Below are 18,002 nucleotides of genomic sequence, written 5' to 3'. Positions count from 1 at the left end.
CGCAATGCAAATCATTTACAACTTAAGACGGATAAAATTTAATTGTCTTGACAAAAAATGTTTACATCGAGAAATCGACTAGTAATGCATTTACTGGATATAAGACGGATAACTACATAAAATCGAGTATAAGAAAACGTATGTAAAACAATACTGTCTTAGTTAGATTCATAATAATCAAGTTATTGTGCTTCCTCTTCAAAAATAAGATTTCGATTTTAATACTACAATGACGCCCTTTAGTGATACCCGTTGATTAAAAAATTGATATATTTCATTGATTAGTTCGATTAATTTAACAATAATAAATAGTTCATATCTATTATTATCAATCTTATTGTTAAATGATAACAAATGATTTGTAGTTGTAAGAAAATGTTAGACAATACGTCCTATGCATGTGTTCTATTTTATCGACATCAACCTATGTATCTATACTATCTATGTCTATGCATATTTCGTTGTTGTGTGCGTGTCGAGCGCTTGTTGCGCACTGCTTTTGTCGAGCTGATGTTCAGTCTCCTTTACGCCGCCATGTGAAACGCATGTATAATGTATACTATTATGTATCTAAATATATTTAATCAAGGTGTGTGGTAATAAAGTCTAGTATTTATTATCCCGAATCTTCTGTCAGTAGTGTTATTATCTTTCCATAAATGGATATAATATCTTATCGTCGCGATATTAACGAGAATAGAGTTGAATAAAAATAGATTCTCTGTTGTCAAGTATATTATTGACTACAAATTAAGATTAAAATGTTTTTCCAACAATCATTTTATCGAATTTTATTGATCCAAGTATTCAATAATCTGCAATTTTAAATTCCATTAGAGATGGAATAAACCTCTTACATAATACTCCTAACATGTTCATAAAACACGAAGATAATCAAATTAATTTTATGGATTTTGTTATTGAAATTAGTAGTGCGCAGCATCATATTCAGAAACACTCTTCTATTAAATTGTTTAAATATCTCAATGAACACACATTGCATTTAATAAAACATTTCAAGAGTGAAGATACCGTACAGATTAGTGTAGAGCATTAGTATAGTAAAGAGTACACATTAGATCATTTATAAAAGCTGTATGTTTTGCTGGATGCAGATCTTGTTTATATAAGTCGTCCTTGTATAAGGTCAACCAACATCAAGGAAACAACTCATCAAGAATCACGCAGTTAATTCATTAATTAACTGTCCAACAAATTACAGTATGCCGACACATCCTTCGATACCGGAGGAGACACGTACTAAAAACCCCGAAGTGGACAATATTTTCAAGCGAAGCATCGTGAACGATGCATTGCCCTCGGCAGCAATTACCTTGAAAACATGAAATCCTTATCGCCGCGCCGTCTCGTTTTAAAACGAAGACTTTGCACTCGGTTGCGTCAGTCGTTTGTCTGCATGCGAGATCATCAGTGCTGCCGAATGACTCAGCCGTTTGCTTTGACGACTCGACGGTGTTTAAACTCGCAGCGAGTTATCGCAAAAACACGAGTTTCCGTACTTGCAAGTATTGCGCACCTATCTCCTCCGAATTCAACAATTCACGTTCAATAATTCGCTCTCCAAACAATTTCAGAACACTCCAAATTCGCGATGGACGTCTCCATAATATTATCAATCGCCATAGCACTGCTGGGACTATACTACTACCTGACCAAGGAAGAAGATCCCTTGAAAAGGCACGGTCTGCCATTCAAGAATTCGGTGCCAGTGCTAGGCAGCACTTGGCGATCCACGATAAGACTCGAATCATTTGCGGAAATGGTCCGCGAAGTGTACAACATGAATCTCGAGGCGAGATACGTGGGCCTGCACCATCGGATGACGTCGGTGATCATGATCCGCGACCCAGAGCTCATAAAATCCATCGGGATCAAGCACTTCGACCACTTCCCCGATCACCGTACCTTCAGGAACACGGACATCGACCCGTTCTTCTCTAAAAACCTGTTGCTGCTCGAAGGAGAGAGATGGAGGGAAGTCAGATCATTATTGTCTCCAGCGTTCACGTCCAGCAAGATGAAGACGATGTTTAAGCTGATGTCCGACTGCGCTGCGAACGTTGTTAATCATTTAACAGCTCTGCCAGACGAGGAGAGGGTAATAGAGGTGAAGGACATCTTCACCAGATTTGCCAACGACGTCTTCGCGAGCTGCGCCTTCGGAATTAGCATAGACTCAATGGCGGACAAAGAGAACAGGTTCTACGTCCTGGGTAGAGAGGCTCTGGACCTTCATAGCGGTGGATTCTTGAAGTTATTCACGATAGTAGTCTTCCCGAAGCTGGCCAAACTGCTGGGTTTGAAGATAATAAGGAAAGAGGTCGCTGACTTCTTCGAAGAAGTAGTGTCAGCTAATATTGCGACTAGGGAGAGGACAGGTCTCAGCCGTCCGGACTTCATTCAGCTGATGATGGAGAGCAGAGACAAGCTAGGTCCAGGAAAACAGCTGACTAACCTGGACATAGCCGGTCAAGCTTTCACTTTTTATTTTGGTGGGTTTGAGACTACCTCTAGCTTGCTATGCTTCGCTGCTCACGAGTTAGCGGCGAATCCTGGGATACAGAAGAGGCTGCAGGAGGAGATTGATCAGGTTCTGAAGGACTGCGATGGTGATGTCTCTTATGAGGCTATTAATGGGATGAAGTACCTCGATGCAGTGATTAATGAGGCTCTTAGGATGTACCCAGTTATACCTATCACTGATAGAGAGTGCAAGAAAGCCTTCGAATTGCCTCCTGCCTTGCCAGGGTTAGAGCCTTTTAGAGTTGATCAAGGTTCTCATGTCTGGCTACCGATTTATGGGATTCAACGTGATCCTAAGTATTTTAAAGAACCTGACAAGTTCGAACCTAGCAGGTTTATGGATAAAGAGTCTAATCTGATGCATTCTGATGCGTATTTGCCCTTTGGGATCGGACCTAGGATCTGCATTGGGTACAAGTTCGCCATTCTGCAAAGCAGAGTTGCGCTGTTCCACATTCTTGGTAGCTGCGAACTGAAAGTGTGCTCGAAAACTTCGGTGCCCATGGAGATCGGGATTGGGGGAGCATTCCTGAAGGCCAAAAATGGATTTTGGCTGGAGATCCTACCCAGAAATAATCCACTTGCGTCTCGTATTAATTGAGGGAAGTTGAATTGGAACGATTCTCTGGTGCCCTCGAGGGGAAAGGTAACTAAAACTCAGTTTTGTAAACTATTGTTAAACGTTTATACAAAATTGAATATCTTTGTAACTTCGTCATTAGACTGCTGATTTGACGTAATCAGCAAACATTTTCTGTTGTATTACTTTCAGCTCATTAAAATTATTGAAAGAAGAAGAAAATGTCTATATTGTTCCTGTGTATTGGAATTAATAACAACGATTTTCTTTTTATTCTACGGAAAAATCCACAGTCTATTTTTCAATGCTTTTAATTCAGTCAATTTGTTTTTGTACTGTTCAGAACGGACTTGTAACTGTCGACGTTCCAGGAAGAGCATTTTATGAGACGGAACGTAATAATTAGTAGACAAATATTGACTTTTTTGTAGGATGTATGATATTCATATGAATGATGCACGATTACTTACGTGAATAATTATCGTGAGACATCACGCTATAGGCGCCAGCAGAAAATTAAATTCAATGAAATACGATTTAAGAGATTGGGAAAGTTTTATGAAAAAATTCGAGAAATTGTAAAAGTGTTAAATCACTTAAAAATAATATTTGGATTTACTAAAATCGAAAACAATGCAAATTTAAAAGATTGAGAAATTATTAAAAAATAGAATGCAGTTAAATTAATAACTATCCTATGGATATTAATATAGCATATTAATATAGCATATTAATTTAAGCAGGGAAAAATCAACACAATGCAATGAAAATGAAAATAATTCACGAAAATTAAAATAAATAAATGTACATTTTACATAAATAGTATGAATAGGCATACAAATTAGTATAAGTAAATAAAAATTGTGGGTTATGAGGAAATCCATTTTTATCATGCCTGTCACAACTTTGCGCGATAGCATATTGGATTTTCTATGCCATTAAAATATGGACGTCAATCCTCATGGCCGAGACAATATTTTCAAACTTCCATCGTTAGTTCGCAATCGGTTCTCGTTTCTCAGGAACGCGGATTTGTTTCAATGCGAGTAACGTCGATTATGATGCACGAGGGAATTACTAGACAATTCTGATGATGGAAAGACGTGCGAAAGACGGCGGAAAGTCGAAAATAAAGATTCGTCTCACGAGGAGTAAAAACATATTTTAAAAAAGAGTAAATAATCACGACACGTGGCGATAACCGGTTTAGGTCAACGATCGGTGTCAGTAATCACGAATATGTGTTTTGTTCCTCAAATACGTTTGAATGTACTTACACGTAGAGCTCATCCAAATATAAATACATAAATATACATTTGTACAGATATTGATAAATTTAAACGCATAATTACAGGCGCCTTAAGAACTCAGAATATTCTAAAAACAAATTATAAGCGTTTTATGGCACGTACACACTAAATACAAGTTCAAAGCTATAACCTTCAGTTGGAGATAAAACTTATCTATGCGTATCTAGCTAGCTGGAAATAAACTCACATCGTTTTCATCAATTTGTTACGTAACGAAGCATTTATGTTTGTCATTCCCAGATTTTTGTTTTGGTGTTATTTTACTCTGTTTTTGAGATATTAAAATTACAGAAGAAAAATATTGTCGATTATCTTTCGTTTATTAAAATTGGCTTAGAGAAATTATTATATTTAATTATTAGAAATTCATATACAGTCGGTCACAAAAATATTGGGACACTATTAAAAAGACTTTTAGTTTTGCACCATGTGATTTGAACTTTTTCGGAAAGCAAGGGCAATTAGTTTACTACAGGATGTGAAAAGAAACTTTTTTCAGAAATTGCAATAGATCGGAATTGTAGAAAAAATACTAAAACTTGCATTTTCAATTTTTTTATGTGGGCCTATATTGAAAATTTAAATAGTACACATTTTGTGGACCTGTGTCAATTATATGCACTGTGACAGTTTCATTGAAATCGGTTGATACGGGAAAAAATGACAGGCATTGAAAGATGTAAGAATCCGGAAATCGCGAAAAATTGAAATTTTCACCATCTTTAAACATTTGTAGCTCATTGCAACGTCGACCGATTTTGACGAAATTTTCAAACTATGTTTAATTCACACAGATCTACAAAACGTATTTTTAAAATTTTCAATATAGGCCCACATAAAAACGTTTTGAAATGCAAGTTTTTGTATTTTTTCTACAATTCCGATCTGTTGCAATTTTGTCCAAATATTTGTGTCCCAATATTTTTGCGACCGACTGTATATTTTTAGAATAGATAGCTATAGATATTATTATAAATTCAGTATCTTCCGTTTCTCACAATTGGTTTATAAATTTGTATCATTTAGTGAAATATACTTTAGGAGAATGGAAGTATTTTCATCTTTATTATTTCTATATGTATGCTCATTCATATGCTTCACTTTCGCCAAGCTGAAATATATGGATAGAATAATGACTTGAAATGAAAATTTGATAAAAATACGCGGCTACAGCTTGACCTAGATTCTAACAAAACCTTGCATATTTGCTGCCATAACACGGATTGAAATCCTTGTATACAATCCTAGAATAGAAGCATCGTTAGACAGAGAAAGAAGAAGAGATGAGTGAGAGTGACGCGTGCTATACTGTGCTATCGTTAATTCTATTTTTACAAAGGAATATACATATGCACTTCCTCTATTTCTACAGAGTGGATCACGTTTTAATGTTCCAATTTCGTAATTATATCCTGTTGGTGTAAATAAGAAAAAAACCGTCACGCGAACATAATTCGTATCAAGAAATTATGGCAAGAGTACCGGACACAAAGAGAGTAATGGTCTCAACCTTCCAGTTTGTGAAAAAATGTAAGAATAGATCAGGAACGATTACGTTCACAGTCTGTATGTGTGAACTATATTTACTATCTGAAGTCATTGAAGACTTTGACGGACATTTCCGCCGGTGGTATTAGTTATTTGAAGAATTTGATTGTTGTCCATCTTGTTCTGTCAAAGATTGTGAACGAGGCTCGCGAAAACAGACTAATCGAGATTTATTCGTGTGTTATGTCCGGAGATATAATAATAATAATTAATCTGTTTCTGTGACCACTATCTGTAGCGAATGAGGATAGCATTGTACATACCACTTAGTAGGAAGTATCTAATTGTCCCAGAGTGTTCACTGTTCTTTATGATACAAGATCGAGATCAATCGAAATTGGGATTAGTCATTCTATTATGTGCTCCGTTTGATTCAGAAGCATTCATTTTTTGATCTATACAGGGCAACTAGCTACCTCGCTTAAATGACTAGAGGCCGAAAGTACGCCAAAAATTATTTAAAAATAGTCTAACCATAGTCCAAAAGTGTTTTTACTATGGTTTAACAACAATCATACGGTTAGAAAGCGAAAAAACATCTGATTAACGGAAAAAAAGAAATTGTTGCAAAAATTCAACTCAAGTTTCTCATTTTTTACAACCAGAGTTTTCAACGGAAAAATCTGGAAATGATACCTAATACGTGGCTTAGTATCCGAAATGTGTCAGATTTTTTTCAGAATTTTTAATTGTCAATAAATAGGGAAAATGGGTCAAAACCTGGTTTTTCAATTTTTCTCAATAACTACCCTTACATATGAGATTAGGGGCTGAAACTTGGAAGAGAGGGGCCTTTTTGGATAGGCTATCGAATGTTCCAAGCTGATCCAGGTGAGAAAATATTAATTCAGTGTGGATAGACCTTCATTTAATAATCTATTATTTCAATGTAAAATCGTCAACATATGTGCACGTAATTGTAAGATTGATTTCCTGTAAAATCGTCAACATATGTGCAAATGATTTTAACATTAATTTAATTTATGTGCAAGTAATTCTGAGATCGTTAAAATCGCGAACTCACGTGCAGGCGATTCGAATATTTTGGTCACCCGTTAAATATTATTTTTGACAGCAACGGATACATGTGATAAACGAACTATAGCAATTTGGTAGGTAATATACGCGTTATATAAAGTGTCCAGATGTTGACATAGCCAATTGAGAGACGTGTGATTAGGTTCAAATGCTGGATTGGCCGCGAGAGGAGCGTGTGGGTGGTAATGACATTTTGCTGACTATATTAGGTGGGTGTGACTGCAATTTTGAACGCATGAAAGAACACGTGTCATCTCATCTGTGAAATTCCATACACAATAAAATTTTCGTTCAATATTTCAAGGAGGAACAAATGGAATAAAAGAGTTTATTCTTGTTCCCCATTATTTTGAAAAGTTATTATAAGTTTAGATATCTTCATTCGAAACTAGATAGTGCGCTATATTATGTAAGCATACAAGATTAATCTATACTCTTTAATCGGGCACACACGTGTATGTTTTATCGGTGAAAGTAATTCACGGAATCGCAGACCACCCTAATCCTCCATATGATGCTATACATTCATGCTGCTTCTACATTTATACTCTTATCAAAAAGGATGAAGTTTAAAATTCTGAGAAAAATTTCGTCATGCAAATATTTTGTGCCGGCACGATCGAGAACTGAATATTTTATAGGTCTGACGAAAGCGGTCCCTTTCTATTTAGAATACAACATGCACCGAAGAAACTTTATCTTGGGTGTGCAAATTAGTTCACCACCTTTTCGTCATAATTTTATTGTTCATTTGCAGACAAAACACATGTTTATGTCCTGGAATTTTAAATCCAGACAAAGTTAAAGTTGATTAATCGTGGAGGCCACGAATTAATTTAAATAACTAATAGCTAGTTTATCTCTAAACTTTTATAAACAGAACAAAGTAAAATTCAAGACTACACTCACGAGTTACAGGATTCGAGTGGTTTTCGATGTTGTTATTCGAGAATTTATATAACCTGCGGTATTATACATACATGTATACTATCATGTACCATCACGTACTATCATGTATACGATCTATTTCATGAGTCATCAACGTTGAAGATTTTCTTTAAAGATCGATTGTGATACTGGATTAGAAAAATTATGAATACGGCCACAAGGATTGAGTCAGCCTGGCAGAGTACTCCACGATAACAGTTTTTAAAATATCGATAAAGCAGATCTGTTGTTACATGTCCATTTACGGAATACAAATTACCAGTGCTCATTCAAAAAATGGTGATAGCGTTGAATCGATTAGATAAACAATATCAATTAAGACATCATTTATCACGATTTGATACGAATGTTTTAATTAAATCTACTGCGCCTCAGGTTCGTGTAGTATTGTTTGCCGTGAACAAACGGTGCACGAAAGTAAATAAGCTATAATCCGGGGAATTTGGATTGCACGTCCGAAACTTGCATGGAACCAGAATAAACTCTGTTATAACTAAAATAAGTTTTAGTCTGGTTTGGTTGTACCATAAATAGATGACGTACCACAGTGATTTTTGCGAGGTGGAAACACGATTTTCTTCCGAAATGCTAATGTGCGTGTTAATAGGCCCGGTGTAAGATAATATAAATAATAATCAATGTATAAAATCATATTTTTATCGATCTTTGAAGTGACGAATGGAAAACAGTATATTTGTATTAAAATATTATATTATACAACTAATAGACTGTATAATGTCTTCAGAAACTATCCAAACATTTTTACTGCAATATTATTATTGCAAAACACAGACATCACATAGGAAGTTCTTCCGTTTTAATAATTCCAATTTGATCCACCCATTTTTATAAATGCATTGCAGCCTTGAAAAATGTCTGACGAAATCTGTGAATCGTCAACAGCACAATGACCTGAGAAAGTATCGAACAATTTATCTACTGACTTTGGAACAAGACTAGTCAAGTAACTTCTTTTAAAAAGGACTTCTCTGAAGAAAATTAATTTTTTACATATTGCAGTGCACAAGTCTAATCTGATGAAATTGTTGCATCTTACTGTGGTCTTTAGAGCAACAAAGGTCCCACTTCATGAAAGAAACCGGTTACGAATGCCTTTCCCCACAGTCATTATGGTCTCCGGTAATCTGAGCGGTATTTCTTTCGCACGGTACACAAGTCATCCGGCCAACGTTGCATCATGGTGTACTGTCACATTTTTAGTCTACCATTTGGTAGCTACAAATTTTTAATAATGATCGCCGAACTCAGACATTAATAACGCAAAATTTAATTCCTGTCGTTCAATAATGGCTGGACGAAAATCATGACACTGTTTGTTCAATGAAAAGTATTCGAGAAAAATGGACTGAATCAAATTTGACAACAGGCAGCTGCATACGTGAAATACGATACGATTGTCGCGCAATAACAAAAAATTCATGGGGAAATATTGCGCGAGACACATTCCTGCGATATTATATTTGATTAAAGTAATATTAAATCAGTGAAATATCATACTGGAAATTATACAGATTTAATAATACGTGGACGTCGAAGCGTTGCAAAAATTTAATAATTCGCATCGTCGAGCTTGGCAGTACTGTTAGAAACAATTACTAGTAAACAGTCCATTTTATATTAGATCGTGGAAATTGGTTAAGAAAGTATTTTATTCTGTGTAGAAAGTTTCTAATTCTAATATTTATATATATATAAGGTTGCAAAAAACCAAATGTTTTTGTGAAAAGTCTGTTCCAAATTGTCCACAGAAATACATTATCAATTTATTAGGACTGAATACACTTTATTTGGCACAAAAGTAGACATTTTCAGAACTAAGAAGAAATTACTTTGTTTACACTAAAGTGAACTACCATACACTGAAATTTAACGTTAGATACACTACTGCCTTGCATGTGTGTTACCATTCGAAATTTCACGAACGGGGTACTGCTACTGCCATCTTTGAAGAAACAGCGAGAACTTATTCAAGGTCCTAATATTACATTTACTCCATGAAAATAATTTTTGAAGTAAATTATTGTCAGTGAAGATACCTGTTTTCAATTTTAGCTACGAAATTTCATGTTCCTGAAAATAATCAGGAGAATAATATAAAGAAAATAATTTTTGTCATAGATTAAATTCAATCAATCAGAAAGAAGCTTGCTATAGATCCTACATGAGGCTTGATTTACCTTTGGATTACCTTTGACATTTTTTTCCCAGCAGACTCATCACCAACTGTCGATCAGTCCCTTGATGAGTGACTATGATAAAAAGAGAACCTCAAGTGAATCGACCCTTTAATCCTGATTGGCCCAAAAATGCTTAAACCCATTATTACGTAAATACTAGGTGTGTTAGAAATAGTGCTATCATCGTAGGAGGAAATTCGTAAGGGACATATACGGTCCGAGGATTTTCTCGAGCTGATAAGACATATATACATACAGTGAATCAAACAATTGATCAAATGTTCGAAAAAGGAAACAAGTCATCCATCAGTCTATCCACCACAAAATTACCAGGAGACACCGCAGTCTGTCATCATGCACGGTGCACTGCTCGGAACAAGTCCGATCCTTTCCAGCTACTGGATAAAAAGTTACACACGTTATCTGAACAAGAAAAAAATAAACCACACGCATACAGAGCATAGCAGATGAGCATGATGGCAATGGAGACAGCGACGTCATAGTGGGAGGAAAGGAGGAATCGAACGCTAGCGCGCAGTTCCGTAATATTGTGTGGCGAGCACACGCGACACATACAAGGTGTGTACATAGGTATTTGTGGGGAAGCACAATAAAAGCCTCGATTGCGGATGAATGATGTCAGTAACTCGCGCGATCACGCGGCAGTCAGATAGCAGACAAGTGTTGTCGTCGAGAGAATAAACACGAGCGTGGTACACTGCGCATAATCAACAAAACTGTGAACTTGATTTGCGAAACCAAATCGCCAAAAATTAGTGACGTGTGAGTAGCTGAAGAGATCGTCATGATCGACATGTTGTCGGTGATCCTGGCGCTGGTGCTGGGCGCGGCGCTGTATTACTACTTGAAAGGGTTGGCAACGTTCTTCAAGGATCGTGGGATCCCGGAGGTAAAGTCGATTCCTCTCCTTGGTAGCATGTGGAAGGTGTTGCTACAACGGAGGAACTTCGCAGAGCTGGTCGAAGAGACATACAAACACAATCCCGAGGCGAAATACGTCGGCTTCTACGATCTCACCACACCGGTGGTGATGATCCGTGACCCGGAGCTGATCAAGTCCGTCACCGTGAAGAACTTCGACCACTTCCAGGACCACAGGACCCTGGAGGGAATAGATAAGATCGAGCCCATGTTCAGCAAGAACCTATTCGGTCTACGTGGAGAGCGATGGAAGGAAGTGAGGACCCTGCTGAGCCCTGCGTTCACCTCCAGCAAGATGAAGGCCATGTTTAAGCTGATGCGCGAGTGCGCTGTGACCTACGGGAACTATTTCGCTACCTTGCCAGAGAAGAGCAGGTGTGTGGAACTGAAGGATGCGTTCACCAGGTACACGAACGACGTCATCGCCACCTGCGCATTTGGCATCAACGTGGACTCCATGACCAACAGGGACAACAAGTTCTACGCCTATGGCAAGACTGCTACCAGTTTCGGCAGGTGGCAGTCGATGAAGTTCTTCCTCGTGCGCTGGCCCACGCTGTGCAAGGTCCTCGGCATCACGCTGTTCGATCCAGTGATCACCAAATTCTTCCACGAGCTGGTGGCGACAACCATCAAGACCAGGGATGAACAGGGTATCGTGAGGCCTGATATGATTCAATTGATGATGGAGACCAGGGGAAAGATGGGCCCAGGCAAAGAGCTCACGACAGAAGACATGACTGCGCAGGCGTTCATCTTCTTCTTCGGCGGTTTCGAGAGTACCTCGACCTTGATGTGCTTTGCTGCGTATGAAATCGGCGTGAATCAGGAGGTCCAGAACAGGTTGCATGAAGAGATCGACGAGGTCTTAGAGACGAATAACGGACAGGTGTCCTATGAAGCGATCAACGACATGAAGTACCTCGATGCGATCATAAACGAAGCCCTCAGGATGTACCCTGTCATAGTTGCCGTGGATAGAGCCTGCACGAAACCGTTCGAGCTGCCACCAGCACTGCCTGGATTGAAGCCACATGTCGTGCAGAAGGGCGAATTCCTCTGGATCCCGATCTATGGCATCCAGTACGATCCTCAATACTACGAAGAGCCCACCAAGTTCATGCCGGAACGTTTCCTCGATGATCCGAAGAAGGTCTTGAATTCTGGAACCTATCTCAGCTTCGGGTTGGGCCCGAGGATGTGCATCGGCAACAGGTTCGCACTTCTGGAGACAAAGGTTCTTCTGTTCCAGATTTTCGCTCGGTGCACCTTGAAGCCAAACGCTAAGACCCCTATCCCCATGGTGCTGAGCAAGAAAGGGTTCCAAATGACCGCTAAAGATGGCTTTTGGTTCGACATCGAGCCTAGGAAAAACGCGGCCCCTGTTCTCGTTAACTCTGTCAGCAATGGCAGTGCCACCCGCTAGGGGACTGTTATCGCATTTGTAGATAGCGGTTTTATATTTTTATAATAATTAGAGCTTGACACTGGTACAAACGATTTATCTGGAAATTGAGAACACAGTCAGCTCTTACTTACCGTTAGACTGCGAATTTGATGCGTATGTGACAAGTAAATCAAAGCAATAGTAATATTTAAAGTGTTTTAAGATATTTATATAACTTATGTATCCAACTTGTTTAAATTTTTGTACTGCATAAAAATCCGGAGTCTAGTAAGTACTGGCTTCTATAATATGCAGTGATCAAATTACTAGAACACGATCTTTGTCAAATTTTTGTATTATGATATCATAATATATACAAATTGACAAATTTCGATTAAAATAACGAATTCTTGAACGATATTATAGTTACATTGAATTCATATTATTTTTTATGAACTCATGTTTACAAATTGCTAAAGTAGATTTAGCAACATTGTATGCAACGTTGTCTGAACATTCAATACATTTTTCTGGCTCTAATAATGTGATTACTCGCTGTAATGTATGTGCTATAAGAGTTATGTGTAAATATGAGGGTTCTAATTTATTGCAATTTATGAATTCTCCGCATGTAATTGCGCGTGCTTCGAAAGTAGGTAATTTTACCGTTTCTATTTTGTTACTTCTGTATTTTATGATATGTTGGTATGTACTATGTACAACTTTTGTAAAGCAGTTGATAATTTTTCATGGATTTCCTATTTTTACTGATATGTGTATCGATTATATAAATATACTTCGATTGCAAATACGGAACATCGTTTCCAAAATGTAGGTCCATAGTAAATAAGTTTGAAGGTTTACTTGAGTAAAATAAACCTTTTCCTTCCGAGAATTTTGACGTAATTCAGTAATCTATATTTAGCTGCGTGGAAAATATGCCTGCTGTTACTCATGCATGGAAATTATGGCTGGTAAGTATCGCCTTTTGATTGAACATTCTCGCTGTAGAAAATAGCAGCACAGTTTATTTGATTTCGTTTAACTCTTAATATTTAATTAAATTATATAGAATGATAATTGGAGAACCAACAATTACATTTAAATAGTTCAATAATTTCTTGCATACAACTAATATTACAATAAAGTTTTAGAAAAAATAATATAGTGTATGCAGTCTTGAAAACGTGAAAGTGAGAAGGTAAGTTATATAAATTATTTGATTAAAAAGAATATTGTGAATCAACTTATTTTATATTGCCGTGAACAAACGGTGCATGAAAGTAAATAAGCTAAAATCCGGGGAATTTGGATTGCACTTCCGAAGCTTGCATGGATGTGGAATAAACTCCATTATAACTAAAATAAGTTTTCGACTGGTTTGGTTGTACCATATATAGATGATGTACCATCGTGATTTTTTCAAGGTAGAAACTCGGTTTTTTTCCCAAATCTAATGTGTGTGACAGTAGGCCCGATATAATATAAAATAAATAATAAAATCACATTTTTATCAATCTTTGAAGTGACGAATGGAAAACAGTATATTTATATTGAATTTTATATTACCCAACTAATAGACTGTATAATATCTTGAGAAACTATCCAAGACATTTTTAAATGAACTGCATTTTAGTATACATATGTACATTCAAAAAATCGAAGAAATAATTTTTACCAGTTACTTATACCATAGATAATTTCATAATACTATAAATTTTTAAATTATAGTTTCATGTCCCATCAACTGCTACGTTATTAGCGACATCGTAAAATAAGTGAGATTATACTACATTATTTGTATAATATATTTGGTTTCTTCGATGAAATTTAGTTACGTTTATTCATTTAAAAAAATGTTGAGTTATGAACGAAACTGATTGCAAAAAATTAATAAAAAAATTTCCATTGATCTGTGGTTTTAAAAATACTTAGAAACATATCAGTATTATAAAATTCCAATTTGTCGTTTAAATATGAATTCTAAGTTATGGTGACGTCAGTGACCACTCTTTTACCGAAGAAAATACTTGTCTATCCACCACAAAATTACCAGGAGACATCGCAGTCTGCCATCATGCACGGCACGGTGCACTGCTCGACTGGAGCAAGTCCGATCTTTTCGAGCTACTGGATAAAAAGATACACACGTTATCTCACCACGAAGAAATAAACCACACGCATACAGAGCAGAGCAGATGAGCATTACGGCAATGGAGACAGCGACGTCTTAGTGGGACGAAAAGGAATCGAACGCTTGCGCGCAGTTCCGTAATATTGTGTGGCGAGTACACGCGACACATACAAGGTGTGTAGATTTTTGTGGGGGAGCGCAATAAAAGTCTCGTGAAGCGGATGAATGATGCCAGTAACTCGCGCGATTACACAGCAGTCTGATAGCAGACAAGTGTTGGCTTCGAGAGCATAAACACGAGTGCGGTACGCTGCGCACATTCAACAAAACCGTGAATTCGATTTGCAAAAACAAATCGCCAAAAATTCGTGACGTGTGAGTAGCTGAAGAGATCGTCATGATCGACATGTTGTCGGTGATCACGGCGCTGGTGCTGGGCGCGGCGTTGTATTACTACTTCAAAGGGTTAACAACGTTCTTCAAAGATCGGGGAATCCCGGAGGTAAAGTCCTTTCCTCTCCTTGGTAGCATGTGGAAGATGTTCATACAGCAGAAGAACTTCGCAGAGCTGGTCGACGAGGCTTACAAACAGATTCCCGAGGCGAAATACGTCGGCGTCTATGACTTCACCACGCCGATGGTGATGATCCGCGACCCGGAGCTGATCAAGTCCGTCACCGTGAAGAACTTCGACCACTTCCAGGACCACAGGACCCTGGAGGGAGTAGATAAGATCGAGCCCATGTTCAGCAAGAGCCTATTCGATCTACGTGGAGTGCGATGGAAGGAAGTGCGGAACCTGCTGAGCCCTGCGTTCACCTCCAGCAAGATGAAGGCCATGTTTAAACTAATACGCGAGTGCGCTATGACCTACGGGAACTATTTCGCTACCTTGCCAGAGAAAAGCAGGTGTGTGGAGCTGAAGGATGCGTTCACCAGGTACACCAACGACGTCATCGCCACCTGCGCATTTGGCATCAACGTGGACTCCATGACCAACAGGGAGAACAAGTTCTACGTCTATGGTAAGACTGCTACCAGTTTCGGCAGCTGGCAGTCGTTCAAGTTCTTCCTGGTGCGTTGGCCCAAGCTGTGCAAGTTCCTTGGCATCACGCTGTTCGACCCGGTGATCACCAAATTCTTCTACGAGCTGGTGGCGACTACCATCAAGACCAGGGATGAACAGGGTATCGTGAGGCCTGATATGATTCAATTGATGATGGAGACCAGGGGAAAGATGGGCCCAGGCAAAGAGCTCACGACAGAAGACATGACTGCACAGGCGTTCATCTTCTTCTTCGGCGGTTTCGAGAGTACCTCGACCTTGATGTGCTTCGCTGCGTATGAAATCGGCGTGAATCAGGAGGTCCAGAACAGGTTGCAGGAAGAGATCGACGAGGTCTTAGAGGCGAATGACGGAGAGATGTCCTATGAAGCGATCAACGACATGAAGTACCTGGATGCGATCATAAACGAAGCCCTCAGGATGTACCCTGTCGTAGTTGCCGTGGATAGAGCCTGCACGAAACCTTTCGAGCTGCCACCAGCACTGCCTGGATTGAAGCCACATGTCGTGCAGGAGGGCGAATTCCTCTCGATCCCGATCTATGGCATCCAGTACGATCCTCAATACTACGAAGAGCCCACCAAGTTCATGCCGGAACGTTTCCTCGATGATCCGAAGAAGGTCTTGAATTCTGGGACCTATCTCAGCTTCGGGTTGGGTCCGAGGATGTGCATCGGCAACAGGTTCGCACTTCTGGAGACAAAGGTTCTTCTGTTCCAGATTTTCGCTCGGTGCACCTTGAAGCCAAACGCTAAGACCCCTATCCCCATGGTGCTCAGCAAGAAAGGGTTCCAAATGACCGCTGAAGATGGCTTTTGGTTCGACATCGAGCCTAGGAAAAACGCGGCCCCTGTTCTCGTTAACTCTGTCAGCAATGGCAGTGCCATCCGCTAGGGGACTGTTATCGCATTTGTAGATAGCGGTTTTATATTTTTATAATAATCAGCTTGACACTGGTACAAACGATTTATCTGGAAATTGAGAACATAGTCAGCTCTTACTTACCGTTAGACTGCGAATTTGATACGTATGTGACAAGTAAATCAAAGCAATAGTAATATTTAAAGAATTTTAAGATATTGTTATAATTTATCCAACTTGTTTAAATTTTTGTACTGTATAAACATAATATGCAGTGATCAAATTACTTGATCACGATCTTTGTCAAATTATTATATTATGATAGCATAATATATTCAAATTGACAAATTTCAATTAAAATAATGAATTCTTGAATAATAGTATAGTTACATTGAATTCATATTATTTTTTATGAACTAATGCTTACAAATTGCTAAAGTATTTATATTTAACAACATTGTGTGCAACGTTGTCCGAACATTGAATACATTTTTCTGGCTCTAATAATGTGATTACTCGCTGCACTGTATGTGCTATAAGAGTTATGTGTAAATATGAGGGTTCTAATTTATTGCAATTTATGAATTCTCCGCATGTAATTGCGCGTGCTTCGAAAGTAGGTAATTTTACCGTTTCCATTTTGTTACTTCTGTATTTTATGATATGTTGGTATGTACTATGTACAACTTTTGTAAAGCAGTTCATAATTTTTCATGGATTTCCTATTCCTACTGATATGTGTATCGATTATATAAATATACTTCGATTGCGAATACGGAACATCGTTTCCAAAATGTAGGTCCATAGTAAATAAGTCTGAAGGCTTACTTGAGTAAAATAAACCTTTGCCTTCCGAGAATTTTGACGTAATTCAGTAATCTATATTTAGCTGCGTGGAAATTATGCCTGCTGTTTCTCATGCATGGAAATTATGGCTGGTAAGTATCGCCTTTTGATTGAACATTCTCGCTGTAGAAAATAGCAGCACAGTTTATTTGATTTCGTTTAACTCATAATATTTAATTAAATGATATAGAATGATAATTGGAGAACCAACAATTACATTTAAATAGTTCAATAATTTCTTGCATACAACTAATATTACAATAAAGTTTTAGAAAAAATAATATAGTGTATGCAGTCTTGAAAACGTGAAAGTGAGAAGGTAAGTTATATAAATTATTTGATTAAAAAGAATATGTGAATCAACTTATTTTATATTGCCGTGAACAAACGGTACATGAAAGGAAATAAGCTACAATCCGGGGAATTTGGATTGCACGTCCGAAGCTTGCATGAATGTGGAATAAACTCCATTATAACTAAAATAAGTTTTCGACTGGTTTGGATGTACCATAAATAGATGATGTACCATAGTGATTTTTTCAAGGTAGAAACTCGGTTTTTTTCTCAAATCTAATGTGTGTGACAGTAGGCCCGATATAA

At 37.9% G+C, this 18,002-nt stretch overlaps 3 pseudogenes across 2 annotated transcripts; all 3 read left to right on the top strand.

Moving 5' to 3' along the window:
- The first annotated feature begins 512 nt into the window (after nt 1–512).
- On the top strand, nt 513–5,268 carry LOC143215384 (cytochrome P450 9e2 pseudogene; annotated as a pseudogene). 2 transcript variants are annotated; one of them, XR_013010369.1, is made up of 4 exons: nt 513–589; nt 1,223–1,522; nt 1,596–3,190; nt 3,317–5,268. The product of XR_013010369.1 is annotated as a cytochrome P450 9e2 pseudogene, transcript variant X2 (transcript). The 2 variants fall into 2 exon arrangements; XR_013010368.1 differs by having other exon boundaries at nt 1,596–5,267.
- Nucleotides 5,269–10,794: 5,526 nt separating this feature from the next.
- Nucleotides 10,795–13,390, top strand: LOC143215379 (cytochrome P450 9e2 pseudogene; annotated as a pseudogene).
- Nucleotides 13,391–13,518: 128 nt separating this feature from the next.
- LOC143215382 (cytochrome P450 9e2 pseudogene) lies at nt 13,519–17,331 on the top strand (annotated as a pseudogene).
- Nucleotides 17,332–18,002: the final 671 nt, after the last annotated feature.

This window comes from Lasioglossum baleicum, chromosome 13, assembly GCF_051020765.1.
Source record: "Lasioglossum baleicum chromosome 13, iyLasBale1, whole genome shotgun sequence".
NCBI lineage: Eukaryota > Metazoa > Arthropoda > Insecta > Hymenoptera > Halictidae > Lasioglossum > Lasioglossum baleicum.
The sequence above is the reverse complement of the archived record's forward strand: the minus strand, read 5'-3'. Positions and strand labels throughout refer to the sequence as shown.